General features: G+C 34.8%; 1 long non-coding RNA gene across 1 annotated transcript in view; it reads right to left on the reverse strand.

The window, feature by feature from the left end:
- Positions 1-1,012: 1,012 nt before the first annotated feature.
- Positions 1,013-14,832, reverse strand: part of LOC102012158 — a 218,619-nt gene continuing 204,799 nt past the window's right edge. The window contains exon 6 of the long non-coding RNA XR_001231625.1: positions 1,013-1,075. This is a non-coding gene — a long non-coding RNA (uncharacterized LOC102012158). The remainder of the gene's footprint in view (positions 1,076-14,832) is intronic.

Raw genomic sequence — 14,832 nt, forward strand, 5'->3', positions numbered from 1 at the left:
TCAGTACCAAAATGAGTTCTATTTTATAGCTCCACGTGTACAGAAACAGGAAAACAGCTGCTGTTGCCTGTTTGAAAGGAGCTGTAGGTTGAATTTACTCTTGAAAAGTTTGCTATGTCTGATTAGGAAGATAGGGGCTGGGGATTTAGCTCAGCGGCAAAGCGCCTGCCTCGCAAGCGCAAGGTCGTGAGTTTGGTTCCCGGTACCGGAGAAAAACCAAAAAAAAAAAAAAAAATAGTGATTAGGAAGATAAAGGTTATGTAAAACTTTTCAAATTGTTTTAATGTTAACTTTTATTTCTTTAACAAAGAAATAAAGATTTTAAGGAGGAATGTTGTCTTATTTTTGGGCTTTTGTTCCAGTGATTTCCAACGGCACGGGTATATATGCTCTCTTTGGAGAGCTGAACTTAACCTGGGTTATTGGTTCCTTACACAGGTGTAACAAAACAAAAAATGTAAAAAACAACTGAAGATATATACAGTAGTATTAAAAATGTTTAATCACTTCATACTGTCTAAACATGAACCCACTTGAAGCAGGCCTCTCATTATTTCTAGGGTAAGAATACACTTAAGACAAGATTTGTTTTTACTTCTGCCCCAAGGCATGATAGAATACACCTTAAAACTCGCTGACTTTAAGAATCAGTGGTTTTCCAGTATTGCACAAGACATAGTACCAGACAGTGGCCTCCATGAGAAGGCAGAAAAACGAAGTGAAAACCCAGCATTGCCCTGTTTTGCTGCCTAAGTTTTTGACGCAAGAAGAAAACCCAAAGAGAAACCCTGAGTTTTCCCAAATTGAGATGATAGGCACAGATTTTAGGAAGACCAAAGCATCCAAAATTCACAAGAAAGAAGGAAGAATGCAGAGGCAGATATCCAAAGAGAATCCCAAAGGTCTATGCAGGGCTCTGTTCTGCTTGAGTATTTGCATGACCATGAGCATGATCAGTGCAGGCGGACATAAACTCCCTGACGCGGGCGGCAGGGTGTGCAGTGTCCTCAGAGGCGTGGCCAATGCTCGGAAAACACCTGAAAAGATCGCCTTTTTCCCATGAACTTGCTGGTTTCTAGAATAAAGTTCAAAAAATGTTTAAGAGGAAGCAAATACTTAAAAATATTGAATTCACAATGTGACATGAGGTCTGATTAAAAAAATATGGTAGATAGTGAGACCCTGTCTCAAAAAGAGCAAAATAAATAAATAAATAAATATTTAAAATATGGTAAGCAATAAAAAATATGTTGCCACTTTCTGCAGCAGTTCTGAAAGTCCTTTCTCGTGTCTTTAGTTGTACTGTCCTGGCTGCCTTCGTGTCCTGAATTGACAATGTTTACTTTTCATGCTCATCTTGGCTTTGCGGATGAGCCGAAGTCATACAGTACCAGATCTGATGAGTAAGATGGATAATAAAGTACCATATGTTTTTATGAGCCTGTCTTTCCAGTGGATGACCCTTGGCAGGAGCATTCACCATATTTCTGGTCATGCCTCATAAAGACACACCAAAGGGCCCTTCTATGACTGCTTCAGACAGAGACAAAAAAAAAAATGAGATAAGTATGTTTGAAGCAAGAGGAAACATTTTGAAGAGGATTAACGCCAATGTGTCTTTTACTGTGATAAAATTTTTAAATTTAAACACTCACTGTACATTTCAGTCACTCTCATACAAAGACATCAGCCACGAAACAAGAGAGGGAAATATCAATCTATATAAATAGGTACAGAAATAAATTACAGAACAAGTGGACAAGAAAGTTAAAGCAATTATTATAAATATGCTTCACTTGTCCAGGAATATAAATGAAACCACAGAAATTTCTGATATTCATAATATACCTTTTTGAGAACATGCTTAAAAGATTTATCAAAATAGAGCATGTTACGAAGCATAAAACACATTTAATAAATGTAAAATATTTTAGTACATGCAAAGTATGTTGTATAACAATAACTATGTATAATTAAAATCAATAACAGAAAAAATACGAAAAGTTCATAACTATTTTATACAAAACCAACAGACTTGTAAATAATAGACAGTTCAAAGAAAAAATCATGGAGATTAGAAAATATATGAGTTACGTAAGAATGAAAATACATTATCACAAAATTTGTGAAATATAACAAATGCAAGTTTTAGAGGGATAGTTATAACTTTAAATATGTACATAAGAAAAGCAGAATGATCTAAAACCATATCTTCCACAATAAACTATCAAAAAGGAGTAAATTATATTTAGAGGAAGCATAAGAAAGAAAATAAAAAACAAAGAGAAAAGGTACATTTATATGAATATATGGAGAGAATGGTCACTTTTTAAAAAGCAGACTCTTCAAGATCAATAAAATTAATAAACCTCTAGCCAAAGAAAATATATATTACCAGTATCAGAAATAAAAGCAACTCATTACAGAAGACAGAGACAGTTCCTGTAATAGTAAAGAATAAAGGAACATTATAGACAATTCCATGGCAATAATTTCAACAATTTATATCCAAAAACTTAAAAAATGAAGTGTTAAAGTTCATTCAAGAAAAGTGGATAACCTGAATAACCTTATACCTACCTTACCCACCAAAATTATATTTAACAAAATTCTCAAGAAATAAACAGTAGGCATATACAAGACTTCCATGATGAATTTACCAACGATTAAAGGAAAAATAATGACCAGTCATATTTCAGTTCATTCTGAGGTTAGTGTTACCCTTTACCAAAATTAAAGTGAGTATAAAAATAGAGAACTACAGGGCTGGGGATTTAGCTCAGCGGCAAAGCGCCTGCCTGGCAAGTGCAATGTCGTGAGTTCGGTTCCTGGTACCGGAGAAAAACCAAAAAAAAAAAAAAAAAAGAGAACAATATACAATAATCTTCATGAACATAAATCCAAAATTGTTAACCTAGTTTTATAAAATAGATTTAACTATTTTAATAATGATAATACATCATGGCTAAGTAGAATTTATTTTCAGGATGAAAATTTTGTATTTCACATTTTAAGATTAAATGATGTAAGCTGTTACAAAACCAACTCAAATTCTCAAAATTCATATGACATCATCAATAAAAGTAAAAGGCATTAATTATACCAAATGCAACATAAGTTTATAATTTAAAAAACTCACAGACTAGCAACACAAGGTATGGTAGGTTGAATAATTGCCTCATGGAACCTATGAACGTTACTTTACATACAAGAGACTTTGCTGATATGATTAAGTCAATCATCTTGAAATGATAACATTATCTTGGAGTATATGAGTCCCGGAGCAATCACCAATGGTTTTTTTTTTTAAAAAAAAAAAAAAAAGAAAGAAAATAGAAGCAGAGCGAGTTTGTAATGAGAATGAGAAGGCTGATGACCACGCAGCAAGTATTTTATTATGGAGGAAACAACCCTCCCCCGACAAAAGGGCAAAAAGCAGAGGGAGGGTGATTCCTCCTAGAGCCTCTGGCGGGAGCTTGATTCTGCTAATATCTTGGTTTGGGTCCAGGGTAACTAACTTCTGGCCTCCAGAACTGTAAGAAAATAATCTTACGTGGGGTTAAATCACCATGTTTGCGATAATTTTTAACAGCTGCCGTAGAAAACCAGTACAGAAAGGAACGCCCTCATCCTGGTAATGTCTGCAAAAAATCAGCGAATGCTAAAATCTGAGTACTTTTCTCATGATTGGAGATGGGGATTATAAGCAAAGGTGTCCACTCTTGGCCCCCTTTTGCAACACCGTACGGTAGATGACAGTCAGCTCACTACAGGGAAAAAAATAAGTAAAAAGTATAATGACAAAATGTGTAATACCACCTACGGGCCAGGGCAAAAATGAATTAAGGTAGAAAATCCTAAATACATTTAAACAAATTTGCAGAATTAATGAGTGAATTTTAGCAAAATCAACTCAGTTTTAAAAAATACTTCAATATTTTAACAAAACATTAAAAAGCACAGAAAATCAAACATAAAAATGCCATTTAGGAAAGCATCAAAAATATTAAATTATTAAATGTAAAATTTGACAAGAGTTGTGGAGTATTTGTACACAAAAATGTACAAAATACTATCTATAATGTTAAAGGAAGCTTAAACAAATGAAGATATATAATGCACTTCATAATTAGAAGATATAAAATTGCTAGAATATAAAATTTTCCCACATTGACCTGGTGATCAAGGGTTGGTAAGTTTTTTGTAAAGGACCAAATAATGAGTATGCTCAACTCTGCAGGTTATGTACAATCTCAGTTGTACGTGTGTTACTATCTTGTTTGTTGTAACACCTCACACACCTAAAAATCATTTCTAGTTTGAAAGCCTTATAAGAACACAGTGTGTGCTGGATTTTATACGTCTGCTATAGAGTGAAAATACTTGCAACAGATTTGACGAATCCTAATAAAACTCCCAGTGAGTTTTCACTATGGAAATACAGCTGTCCTAAAATACCAAAAAATAAATGAAAAGGAAAATAAAATTGAAATCTTACATTTCCTGATTTGAAAGCTTATTATTGATTCTTAGTAATCAAGTTCCTTTTAAAATCATAAAGGCTAGTTACACAAATCAGTGGAATTGAGAGAGGTTTTGGGGTGGAGTATCATGGATATATAGCCACTTGATCTTGACAAAGATGCTAAGACAATTCATAAGAAAAGGATAATCTTGGGGCTGGGGATTTAGCTCAGCAGCAAAGCACCTGCCTGGCAAGCGCAAGGTCAAGAGTTCGGTTCCTGGTACCAGAGAAAAACCAAAAAAAAAAAAAAAGAAAAGGATAATCTTTCAACAAACAGTGCTGGAGCAAATGAATAACAGTGGAGTAGAGAATACTAACCCTTACCAAGAGAGGGAAAAAAATGAGGAGTAAACCTTGGATTAAAAAAAAAATGCCCAAATTGAGTACAATAGTCATGACATAATAAAAATATCAATAAATATTGGATTTCATCAAAATGTACATTTTTTATAAAATATTAAGTGAAAAGACAAGTACAGACAGGGAAAATGTTCACAAAACATACTCTGTCTCCGACAAATAATTTTCACGTAAAATAGAAATCTGTAAACTAAGCCTGTGAGCCAAGCTTTGTGGTGCTCTCCTATAATCCCAGCACCCTGTAGGCTGAGGCAGGAGGATCACTGCGAGTTAGAGGCCAACCCAGGCTACAAAGTGAGCTCAAGGCCAACCTTAACTGCATAGCAAGATCTTGTCTCAAAAAGACAAAAAAAATAAAAAATAAAAAAATAAATAAACTAAGCCTATGAGTCAATCATGGCATGCCATTCCTTTTTGTAAATAAAGATGTTCTCATATATTTATATCTCATATATGATTGTTTTCATACTATAAGGCCATTGTTTTTTTGTTTTTTTGTTTTTTTTGGTTTTTCTCCAGTACCAGGAACCGAGCTCATGACCTTGCGCTTGCCAGGCAGGCGCTTTTGCAGCTGAGCTAAATCCCCAGCCCCTATAAGGCCATTGTTGAGTAGCTGCTACCAAAATCACATGACTCAGAAAGCTCAAAATACTCACCATTCAGCCCTTTACAGAAAAACTACCAATCCCTGACCTAGAATACAGTATATGAAGAAGTTATGGTAGCTCAGTAATATGTAAGTTTTCATAAATGTACAAAAATTTGGACACTTCACAAAGATGCATGAATAGCTAATAGACATATACAAAGGCACTCAACATCATAAGTCATTAGGAAAATACAAATTAAAATCGTAATGAAGTACCACTACTTACCCACTGGAAAACCCAAAATTAAAGACTTCATACTAATTGAAGGAGAAGGGTGCAGCAACTGGGTATCAGCCGTTGCTACTGAGAACGTAGAATCATCCAATCACTTTTGAAAATTTGGTAATTTGTTCACCTCTTTAAAAGTTAAGCGTACATGTATGTTAGGCATTCCACACCTAAGTACTTACCTGAAAAATGTAATTTATCCATATAAAACCGTGTTCAAAAATGCTTATAAATGTGGATGTTGCAACCCAAAACTAGAAATAATAAACATTTATCAGTAGCTGAATGGATAGATACATAAAGGTCTGTCTCTTTAAGATGAGTCATGGGTAAAAAGAGTGACACATGTACTCAGTAATAAGACAAACAACTGAGCTTCCAAAGTAAAGGCAAGTGCTTATATCTCAAAATAATTAGACTGAATTAAACAAGTGAAAGAAGCTACATGACAAGAGCTTCTCTTGTATGATTCTAGTCATATAAAATTCTGGAGAATGCAAAAGCATCTAAAAAAGATGCAAAGGAAACTAGTAGGTGCATAGAAATGGAGGAAGGAGAAAGAAGGAATAGATCATAAGTAGGCATGGAGACAATATTGAGATTTCTAGGAAAAAACATGACTTCTGCAACATGGTTATTAGTTAAGGAACATCAAAGTTTTTCCTGATGGGGATACATCCCAATAAACTCATCACAAACTGGAAATACCATAAGTAAAAAGTGTACCTAGCACACCTATTCTACCAATATCATAGCTTAGAAACACAGCCTGCTGGAGAATGTCACCATCGTGTGGCTGATGAGAGCCTTGGCTCGTTGCTACTGCCCATCAACACTAGAAAATGTGATATACTGCAAACTACCAGCCTGCAGAAACGTCAAAAGCAAGGTGTGACTTGTACCAAATATGCATCACTTTTGCATTATTGTACAGTCAAAAAATGATATGCTTAATCATTGTAGGTCAGTGATCATCTGTGTAGTGTCATTCAGACTGTTTGCTTTGATTATTGTTTGAAGAGTAGCAGGCTTGGCATTGACTGAGAGCTCATTAGAAACACTGAATCCTTTCACTCGCCCAGAGCTGGTGTCAAATTGAGAATTTTGAAAAGGTCTCCAGGCAATTTACACCCACATTAAAGTTTGAGAAACACTGCTTTTAAGAAACAACTGCTTTGGCTGAAATAAGACGTAAATGTTGTCATTTACAAGAATCATGGCTTATGTCTTCCTTGATATTACTAGGTAATTCTAAATACTCTGATTCCATAGTCACACAGCATTGCCTGCTTTTAAATGGGGCTGCCACCGCTCACATTATGTTCTTTCCTCTGGTGTCTCCCTCCCCAATATCTTCATCCTTACTCATAAATATTCATTTTCCTATAGGTAATTGTCTTAGTCCATGTTCTGCTGCTATAACAGAGTATCACAAACTGGTGGATATAGTGTAAGAAATAGAAGTTTGCTTGGCTTAGAGTGATCCACTTGCTGGATAACTAATCTACTCCTATTCCTGCTCCAAAGGCCCTACTCCCTTCATGACAGCAGTCCCCTCATGATCCAAGCACCTTGTAAAGATCTCACATCTCAAAACTATTACTGGGTAATTAAATAGAGGCAATGTTAAGTGGTTATAATCCTGATACAATCATACTGGGCTTCCTTGACTCCATTCCTACCCAGGAGAATTGTACATTTTGACAAAGTGGGGCAAAGGCGGGTCTCAGGAAGCTGCTCGTCAGACTTGCTGGATCAAAAATCTCCAAAATTAACATCAGAAATTAATAACAGAAAGAAGTAAAGAAGAAAAACCAATCATATAAATAACCATGTACTCAATTAATCTTTAATAAACACAGTAATATTGAAATACATTTCAGAAAGATGAGATAGAAATAAATATTTGAAGAACAACTCACAGTACAGGGGAAATGCAGTAAGAAAAGGGCACAAAGCCCAAAAAGTATTATCCTGTTTTACACCATTTTAATACTTTTACATTTGTTAGAGAATTTAATCTTTTCCATAAATCTTCAACATAAGAAGTCAAGTAACATACCATTTTCCAGAAACGTATGTGATTTTTTCCAATGCTTTTCAGCTGGGAATTCAAATCAAGTTGTTTGAACATGCAGCCTCCTGCCCCGTACTAGTCCACACTGCACTGTGAAATGCCCTAGCAAAAAGTGCTGCGGAAATCCCTTTCATGTTCACATATAAGTGCTTCAGTTAAAGACTACAACAAATACCCTGACTAATTTGTTGTCATGATGAGCCAAAATCTGAAAGAGTTTGATACTAAAATCAAAACTGCCTTTGATTTCCAAAAGCAAGTCAATACAGCTTTATCTCTGAAACTTGTATTGTCTTTGCACTTAAAAATGAAATAGCAGGCAGCGTTAAATTTCGTCTGGTTAAAAAGTAAAACTCTTGGGAAGAATTTTTTTTTTTAAATCTGGATCTCCTTTTTTTTTCCATCAAGTAGTTAGTCCTAGTAATTTCCAGATGTCACATCTTAAAAGGCACTATTCTCAGACTTATTTCTACTAACCAAAGAAATCTCTCCTCTCTTTAGGTAAACATACTACACTGATCCTACCTTTTACCCTGTGGTCACCGATCATTCATATCCTTTTATCTTTTCTCAAATGACAGTTCTCCTTGACTTCTTATTAAAGGACTTGACAGAAACAGGTAAAAAATGACACCTAGGAAAACACACTGCTGCTTTGGAGAATCATAAAATTTCAAACTACCACTTGGAAACACATGTGAAGCAAGCCAAAACAGTACAGAGCAAGCACAATGACATGTTTCTTTTTCTTCTCATTCTTTTGAGTGTGAGGGATTTGGAGGGTGGGGGATTGCTTGGTTTTACATTTGGTCAGCTGGCACACTATGCAGTAATGAGACATTTTTTCACTCATTCTCATTTCAGTCGCCTTTAGATGTGCCTTAAATTAGCTTCTCCTTAACTCTTAAAGAGGGCTGGCTTCCATTCCCCAAGCGGAACAATAGTTACTCTTGGGTAAGAGCACCAGCTACGAAAATTATCTGTCCTGTTCCCACTGTCCACTGTCTACTTAGAAACATGGGTTTTGGGTTGCAGAGGAAATGGCCAGCTTTAGTTGTTATCTTTAATTTGTAAGAGAATTGAATTGGTTTTCTCTTTTCGTGTCTCCCACTTATCCATTTTAGACTTTTGTAGATGGTTTCACCCTTTATGCAAAACAGTCAAGAATGGGCCCATCTTTGGAATACTCTAAGATACAGCGCAAATTTAACCTATTAATGCTGCTGAGTTGGCCCAATCCACTTAGGCTAATTACATTCTGTTCCTTAAAAAATATTCCTTTGCACTTTTATTTGGTATGAAAAAGATTATTTTTCAACCTTCTTTTCTAAGCTACAGCTAAACCCTCAAAAGCCCAGCATGGATCCAACCAAAGTTGCCTAAGGAAAAATGCCTTCTGAGTGTGGTAAACTCCAAAAAAACACAGCCATTCCCTAAATCAATATTCAAAGAAAAATATATAATTATCTGGAGGTAGAAGTTTGACCTTTGCTTTAAAAGAGATACTTCTTTACCCAGGGGTAGTGATGACATACTTGAGGATCCATATCAAATACCATCTAAAGGAGTCAAGAATTCCCTGGAAACACATTGTCTGCTTCTTTTTTGAAAATGAAAAGCATTGCAAAGTAATCCAAAACGTCAAATTCCTGCAGTTTCTAACCTCTTCTTTGAAGCTACACATACAGCGCTCCAAGCGTGTCTAGCATGCTAAAGACACACAGTGAAATACATGAAGTTATGAAGATGTCTCTTTTTTCCTACAGTATTTATAATGAGAGTTTTCCACATTTATTTCAGTTGCATGAAACAAGCTAACATTTCCCCTTATTATTTTAGCTTTATTTCAGAAGTTTCTCCAACATTTGTCTGTGCAAGATTTTCTTGATGTTAAGGCATAGGAAATTTGCCTTAGGCTCTACTGACTCAACATTTATACATTTTTTTAACTGGTGAAGTCTTTTGTTTGCTTTAAAACAGAATGATGTAATGCAACTAAAACAGTATAGAATTATACTAATTATGATCTAAAGTGACAGATTTAGATGAAATCATATTTTATGGTTGTTATTAGAGTATAGATAATCACTATCAAGCATTCACATGTAGACTCGGATTTTTCATGTTAACTGAAAACTTTCATGTTCTGAAACCCACTTTAAAAAAATGAAAGAAAAAAGCTTCAAAAGGATTACAGGTTTTACTTGGACAGCATCATTAGGAAGAAGTTTCATATAAATATAAAATTATAGTAGTTTCTGTCTCATAAATAGCCTTTAAAGGTAAGAATTAATCATAAAAAATTAATTTTTCCAGACATCAGAAATAATAAGATCCTAGAGAATGTAATGTTCAGGTGATAAGAAATAAAACACTGTGAAATGTCTAAATTTTCATTTAACATTAAGTTCTTTTCATATAAAATATTACAAAGTGAAAAAGATCTTATGAAATTCAATGAGACAACATAAAGAATAATAGAGGAGATGCAATTTAAAAACAAAAAATAGATAATCTATTTACCAAAAGTTACTAATTAGATGTAGGCACATAGACCGTTCCTAGAAGCCTGTACTTATATGAGAAAGGATTTATTTTAAAATGTATGATTTTGCCTATGTGCTAAAATTTAAGTTGTTGTCTTTGCCAGCTCTAAAATCTATTCCTCAAGAAAGAAAGGAAAGCTTTCAACTTCCTAAAACTGCACCCACAATGAACAATACCAATCTTCCTTTTATTTAAGGACAAAATAGTTTAGATATCTGTATCTAAAAGTGTAAATACTTTCAGAAAATGTGGCTTAGATTTTTAAAAAAATACTTTAAATATGTGAACAGAGTAAAAGCTAGACCTTAAAATTCTGGACTTAGATAAGATTCTGGACTTAGATAGGAAAATATAGTTAATAAAAAGAAAAAACTTTTCAGAATGTGTAGTAAGTTTATGAAACTCATTACTCCATGAAGTTGGAAATACTCTATGAGCTACATAACATAGTTTTAGGTGATAAAAACAAGGGTAGACACTGTGAAATGTTTTAATTTTCAGTTAACATTGAGTTTTTCTCATGTAGAAAGAAATTCCCAAAAAGTCTTATAAAGGAGTGTGAATTACTACCTTACATATACATTATAAGCATTAGAGGAAAGGTTAATTACGTTTAGTTGTAGTGCTGTCATTCAATATCTGTATTACAAGGATCAGTTTCATGTTTTGTGGAAATATTTTAATTTTGCTTTGAAAGAAAAATTATAAAAGAAAAAGAGCCTTAGTTTGAAATAAGATAGCTTAAGTTTTTTCTTTATAGAGATCTAGTGCTCTTCTCTCTAGGACAAAATTCTAATGATAGACACAGATACTACAAAACAATAAGTGGTAGATTAAAAAAACTAAACATAGGCAAGAAGGGAAATTCCAGAACATTTGTGGACCCCAAAGAATCTTTTATTGCTCTTTTTGCCAATAGGTACTAGGGTACTCTCTGGACTTGGTAGAGTCCAAGATAGTTCAAAGAGCCCCATTTATGATCCTGGTATCCTGGTTCCTATTTAAAGACTCTTGTAGTAGTTCTAGCCTACATTTTAAGTTCTAAGAAATATATAAATTGATAGTCTTTCCTTACTAATGTAAAGTACTAATTTAAAGCATGAACTTCCTTCTGAGAAACCAGAGGCCAAATAAATTGATCCTTAATATTTTCACTTATTTTATTTCACTGTAATTATTTTACTTTCATTATACTTTTTTCACTTCTCACATTTCAGTGAATCTCAATGAATATGACAAAATTAACATTTACTAAGAAATTTTTCTCCTCTCCTCATACTGGAAAATGAATGCTATCATGTTGACTGTAGCAACAACTCAAAAGATAAACACATATATAATAATGCTAGTGACCTCTTCTACTAGGTAAGCACAAATATTTAGGACTTAAAATGCCCTAGGAGTCTAAGGTGATAGACATGCAGATTACCCTGGGCTTTTCACTGTACATTTATACCATATATTGAAATACAGTTAGGTCCCTGACTTAGGAGTAAGCTCCATTCCAGAAGAACTTCTGTAAGTTGGATTCATTCATAAGTCTGACAAACTGAGTCTTATACACCTTTGACACAAGTTTACAATGTAAAGCATGAAATAAATTCACATGTTCCATGATCTCATCCTCATTCTTTTGGGTTGTGCCGGTGGTTGAACAATTCGTGTTACAAGAATGAGAGACGTCCACCATCTTTTCACCTTGGTCTAATCTCTGAAATGTTTTCATTTTTGTTTTCATGATATTGCTTTGGGCTTCCTAGCAGTCTCTTCCACATCGTCACTGTTTTTCATCTTGCTTCTGGACATCCTGAGCTCTGATTGAGCACTGTAACACTCTACACCATCACACTGTAGAGTAAGCATACAGCAGCACAGCTGTGACAGTGTCCAGCAGACACAGGAGCTACTTCCAGATTGTTTCACATCTGTGAATGTTCCTAATGCAAGATCAGTTCCTATCGAAAGTGCATTACAGAAATGTTTAGAAGTCAGAGTCTTACTGACAATGTACCCATCAGAGATGTATAATTGCTATATTTTAAGTAAAAGTAAAATGTATAAAATAAAACAAACTGTCAGAAGGCTTTAACAATATACTGTTCTTCTATTCACTTCACTGATTTGCTCCATTTTAACTATATCATTTACATGTGTTAATGTAATAAAAATGGAATTTAAATGTTGGTATTTGGTGCTCAACAAACTCTTAACAAGAGTGATGAAATTACTCCAAATTCTAATGATACAGCAAACAATATATAGATTTTCATGAATATAAACGTGTATATTTTGCCTCATATTTTAATTTTTATAACTAATAAAATCATCTTATCTCAAATTTTTAAAGGCAGAATGCCTTCACAAATGAGCAAAATATTTTTTATCTAACTCTCCCTGGAAGTAGAACCCTGACAGATTTTTAAATAAAAGCTATTTCACTTATACGTACCTGTTTGAATAGCCAAGCCTATTTAGCCTTTTTTCTTAATTAAAGATGTGCCTTTATTGAAGTTCTCCCAGCCTACATGCTTGACACAGCATTTTGGGATTCACTGTGGGAAAATCTGTGAGGGGACATTAGTAAAATAATCTCTTGATGTTCACATAGGTTGTCTTTATTCAATTGTTGTTGACTTATAAGCCTCAGAAAAATATAATAAAAGTAAAGTGGGTTATCCTTATGCATACCCATAATCCCAGCACAAGGGAGGCTGAAGCAGGAGGATCACAAGTCCAAGTCTCACTTGGACAAGTTAGTAGAATCCTGCCTCAAAGCTCAACATGAAGGCTCGAGGCTCAAACTCCAGAACTGGAAGGAGGGAACAAAAAAGGGGCTAGAGAGCAGAAGTTTGTGGAGAACATGTGCACACAAAAAGATTATGAATTATAGCTGGGCGTGGTGGTACATGCTTGTAATCCCAGCACTCTGGAGGCTGAGGCAGGAGGATCATTGTGAGTTTGAGACCAGCCTGAGCTCAAGGCCAGCCTGAGCTGCCTAGCTAGAGCCTGTCTCAAAAAGATAAAAAAAGATTGTGAATTATAAAACCACAGAATTGATATTTTAGTGAAAGTGACATTTGGGGAGAACATATGAAGAGGAGAATAAAAGTTGTAGGCAAATGACAAACTGACACAGAAAAAGCTACCAAAACTTTTAAAAAAATTAAAAGTGCTAATACAGGGAAGGTGTAAGACTAAGCTTCCCCAAAATGGGGAAGCCAAACCTAATTTAGAGCCCTGAATAAAAATATGAAAACATGAATTAAATTAGAATACCAGTTACTTCATGAACTTAGTAACTGCTAATATTTAAAAGTCTCCTTCAAATCTCATGCTGAAATTTAATTGCCATGATACAGTGTTAAGAGGTGAGGGCCTTTAAGAGATGACTGGTTCACCAGGCTCTACTATCATGAATAAATTAATGCCTTTATTCATATGGGAGTGAGTTCCAGAAAAGGATAAAGATTGCCCCAACTTTTCTCTCTGTTTTGCATGTTTACTTGTCCTTCTGCCTTTCACCATGTGATACTGCACATAAATGCTCTCACCAGATACCAGAATCAAGAATTTCAAGAAATAAATTTCTTTTATTTAGGTATTAGCCTGTCTCAGGTATTCTGTTATAGGACCAGAAAATGGACTAAGACATGTTAAGCAGTTTTCTAATACTGTATCAAACTACCAGAGATAATCAGCAGAAAAGAAGGTTTTATCTATTTTAATTCACATTATTTAGAGGTTTCGGTCTGTCATCACCTGGTTGCCTTGGTTTTGGTTTTATGGTTGGCAAAACAACACATAATAGCAGAAGCATATGGGTAAGGGAACTGCTCGTCTCATGGCTGCTGGGAAACAAAGAAAAATAAAAAGGGGCTGGGAAAATGAGAGAAAAAAAGGAAGAGATTAGAGCCCAACAATGGTCTTTAAGGGTAATGCCTGCAGTGACCTAACTTCCTTCTGCTAAGCTCCAGCTCTTCAATATTCCATCACTCCCAGTAGTGCCACAAGCTAGGGACCAAGCCTTTAGATGAGCACCTTTGGGGTACATTTAGGATCCAAACTAGAGCAGACAGTGACAAACAGTTTTATTTACATGGAGTCTGTAACATCCTCTGCTATCCTTTTTTCCTTAGACTAACTCTTTAAAAGAAAGAGAAAGAAAGTTTCCTGATGGCATACTGCAGACCAGATAAAGCGCCCTATGCTAAAGTGGCCTCATACTGCTGCAGGGTGAGAATATCTAAACTATACTCTTGACATTGAAGGTACACTGTGCAGAGGTTCTCAAGAATGCCAATCCTGGCAGTGGTAGAGTGCTTGCCTAACATGTATGAGTCCCTGGACTCAATTCCCAATACTGAAGAAAAAAAAGATCTTAATTCTCTATTAGGAGCAAGAAGTGATTAACGATTTGCCTGAACCCTTCTAGTATAGTGGATAAA

This window comes from Chinchilla lanigera, unplaced genomic scaffold (assembly GCF_000276665.1).
Source record: "Chinchilla lanigera isolate Chin_1 unplaced genomic scaffold, ChiLan1.0 scaffold00006, whole genome shotgun sequence".
Lineage (NCBI taxonomy): Eukaryota > Metazoa > Chordata > Mammalia > Rodentia > Chinchillidae > Chinchilla > Chinchilla lanigera.